Below are 4,348 nucleotides of genomic sequence, written 5' to 3'. Positions count from 1 at the left end.
ATTTGGAGAAATTATATTATGTAGAGCAAAATTTCAAGAATCTTGATGCATAATTTTAAAGTTTGCAAAGATTATTGTGCAGAATCAAATCTTGATGATAGCGAGTGATTCTTGATCCAAACTTTTGTTAATCTCGGGTATGTCTTGCAAGAATCTAGTTTCTTTAAGAGAAATTGTTATAAACTTCAAGAAAACAATGGATTTTACTAAAAATTTATGCAAGAAAATAAGATTATTGAATCTTGGTGACAATAGTGCAAGATTATGCTAATAATTTATGATTAAGTGTCATTAAGATAGTTTCTTGATCAAGAAATGACTAACAATAAAAATTAGTACTAATCTTATGATTAGTGATTAATCTTGGTAAAACTTGATAGATTAAAAGCAGTTTGGGTAGTTTATTGATCAAGAAAGTGATCTACAATAATGGTTAGTGCTAATCAATGTGATTAGTACTAATTTTGGTGACACCTTAGCCTTGAATCAGTTTTAACAGCCAAGGAAGTTATTGATTAAGTTCTACACACTTGATTTATAGTTGTAACAGTTGATTAAAGATATTTAAGTGGAATTTTGACTCAATCAAGTAAGTTAAGTGACAGCTTGGCAACTACTGGTGATTAAGATCAGTTGGATCATCATTTTGGTCAAAGATTAATTGGCATCTTGGGGCATTAATCTAGAAGAGGATCAACATTATGTTAGTTACAAGCAATGAGAGATTTACAGTCACAAATTTTCTATGCAACATTGAATTTCTTCGAAAGATACGTTAGAGGCAGTGTTGTGATGATCTTGCAGCTCCCTTTCAGAGTGGTTAGATCAAGGGTTGTCTACAACTCAAGCTTATGCTTCTGGCTCACAGAGTTCTTGGAGCCTTAGTTCAGCAAAACAGGTTTGGCATCATAGAGCTTTGAAATCTCAGCTCTGGAGAGCATCATCGTGTAGAGGACAAGCAAACAGTTTAAGGGGGGAAAGAAAAAGAGAGTGAGTGCTTTACTTCAAGGAAACCTACTAGCTATGCATCCACAAAAGACCGAGTGTTGCCTGGAAACAATTTTTGAAACTGCCCTATGCTCCTCAAGATGGGCACTTTGTGGCTCCACCCACACTTTTCTATGCTGAGAAGTTCATTCAAGTTGTGGAGGGATTGAAGGGATCTATCCCATGTTTATCACACAGATCACTTCCCATAACTTGGAACCAATTTGGTTTGCCACATTGTCCACCTTAATGTGAAGGATTTCCATCATTTTCAGTTACAGAGTTACGGCCAAGTGCAATGGAGAAGCTTTCCTTGTAGAGAGAAATGCAACTCATGCTATGGCGATCACTGCTTTTACATTCTCCACCATCTAATCTCCTTACTGTCAGAACTGTATAAGATTAAAAAAAAACAAGTAGTCATCACAAGGCTCAGTAGTGCGGGCCTTGTAGAGCACGACTATCACCTACACAGAGTAGCTAAGGCACAACTGAATGCAGAGAGCACATAATCACGACAATGCAATTTTGAAAAGAGACACAACAGTGCAATTTTGAATAACTGTGAGCTTTTAGCCAACAACACAAGAGGTGTTCCACCAACGTAAGCTACACTGAGAACGCTCGTCTTTCTTTTTCATATCTTGGTATCACACACTTGGGGTATTTGTCAAGGGTGTTCACTACACTTTGTATCGTGTGTAAATTATTCACACGTGACCATTCTTGGGTGATTGTTCACACGCGGTGTGACATTGTGTGCATTATCAAGCCTTGTTCACGTGTTGGAGTTCATTTGGGAGCTTGTTCACATGCATAATTTGGCACGTTGGCACACTGTTGAGCATTGTCCACATGCCTTGTATCCTGCGAGGTGTGTCACCTGCATTGGTGCATTGCTAGCTCATTTTCACACAGTTTGTGATTGGTTTAGTGTGTTCGCATGCCTTGAGTGTGTTGGGTGATATTCACACGCACTGTGGGTCATTCGTATTACCTTTTATCCTTCTTATGACTAATACACTACACACCGTCATCGTCATCGACATCACTATATTACCATCTCATATCCTGATCTAAGGAGTGTCGCTCATGCATTGACTTCATGGATCTACAATCGATACTTTTAGTTGCCATTTTGTGTCATGGTTCACATATCTTTCACCAAGTTGACACATACTTTTGGTACTTTGAGTCTTAGACCTTTATACCCTCATTTGTTGACTTCATGCTATGATGAGGCCGCATACTTATGCCATTGTTGGATGTTCGAGCTTGTGGGTTTGTTGCCTAGTCATTTGAGACATTATTTTGATGAGGAGTATATATATGCCAAATGGTCTAGATGGTCGGCACACGGTGACTTCTTGATTGACTCATTGCTTAATCACCTCGACATATAGATGGTTCAACATTGTTCACATGGGATAAGTCTTCTTTTAGTGACTTGTATGAGTTTCCCACACTCTTTGAGCTACCATGATTATGTTCTTGATGGTGTAGATTACATTGATACAAATCTAGATGATGATGATGTATCTTATACTCATACATATGATGATTTATCTCACACACAACTATGATGATATTGATGTATCACACAAACGTGCACATGGCGATAGTGATACATGTGTACATGATGACATGGACACATATGCACATGATGATGATGTATGTGATAGTGATGTGTGGGTGTGAGCTAGATCATGTGGGCATGATCTCGAGGGCAAGGATGGCATCGAGCATTACGAGTGTTCACACATCTAGGCCTACCCCCATAGGGCTCATAGTTTGTCATTAGATGATCTCATGGGTTATCATTCAATTAGTTATACATCCATTAGCACACACGAGAATAGTGATACTTCGCATGTGGTGTCACGGGATACACATGAGTGTAGGCCTACATTTCTTATGCTAGATATTTCTAGTTATTCTTCTAGATAGGGCTTTTGCATGTGGAGACATTCACAATACCACTACTCATAGTTCTCATAGGTTACGTGGCAACATTTATGTGGGTATAGTGCATATATTTAAGTATTTATGCATTAGCGTGAGGGTAGTGATGACTTTACTGAGGTGAGATCTCGTAGGACACACATGATTATACATATGGATCTAGAGAGTTTTACATTTGACTTAGGCATTTTCTTAGATCCAGTATTGACGGAGATAGACTTTACCTATGAGGATTACTTCAGTAACCTTGAAGATTACTAGGTTAGTGACTTTCTAGATGATTGCACTTATCTTTTATGCATGGATACATTGTCAGTCTTCAATGATGATGATGTCTATGATGATTCTATTGATCATATTCTTACCTTGGAGAATCATGCACACATAGAGGGATTCGCACATGAGGATTTGGTGCATAGTTTATATCATGCCCGTACACACATGGATATAGTGGATCATGTCTCTGATGTTTTGAGTTGTGCTACATCGCAACAGTGTTGATTCCTATTTGACTTTTCATGATGCTGACTACGAGCTATGTGCATTTGGTTCCTATGGTTGTCGACACGACCCTATGTTTTTTTGGAGCCACCATGACATTTACTTCTAGGTGCATCATTTTCCATTTGTAGTGTATTGTTTTTTACTATGTGGCTTGACGTTCAGATGCATGGTGTCACATCCTAGTTTTGTCTTGCACGATGGCTCTTTTGTGCCAGGATGGTTCAACATTTCGGCCATGAGTTATGAGCTCATTGTGTGGATATCTTCTGTGCTGGATTCACATTATGACTATGAGGATGGGCTAGTCATTAGTCTTCCATTCAACCTAGGAGGATTTATGGCTAGACTCACCTTCGACCCATGAGGATTTATGGCTAGCCTCACCATCAACCCTGGAGGATTTATGTGTAGCCTCACCATCGACATTGGTCTCCCATATTTACCATTTTACCTAGGTAGTTGGAGAACCAAAGTTTTAGGGTTTGGATGGTTTAGTTTTCCCTTTGATCTAGGCAGTTTACATGATTAGCTTCATCATCGACAAGAGTTTGCTATCCTTTCCATTTGACCCTAGGGGTCATATAACTCCTTGGTTTTACACACCTTGGAGGATGCATTGTTAGCTTAGTCATTCATTGTCGACATTACACTACATTCCTTTCCACTTGATCCAAGAGGGGCAATACATCCTTGATGATGACATTGATATCTACCTTTGGATGTGATTTTTGGCTTTGTATATACCCTTCTATATGTGTCCATTTTGTGCACGACCACCGTTCAATTTCAATTTCAATTTCAAGGGGATGAAATCATTGTAGAAGGGGCTGGTTTGAACAAATGGGATTTTTAGGATGCAATTGCACACAACATTACCACACGAAACGTTTCAGCC

The sequence above is a fragment of the Cibotium barometz genome, chromosome 39 (assembly GCF_041138505.1).
Source record: "Cibotium barometz isolate CiBa-2024 chromosome 39, ASM4113850v1, whole genome shotgun sequence".
NCBI lineage: Eukaryota > Viridiplantae > Streptophyta > Polypodiopsida > Cyatheales > Cibotiaceae > Cibotium > Cibotium barometz.
Note: the sequence above shows the minus strand (reverse complement) of the source record.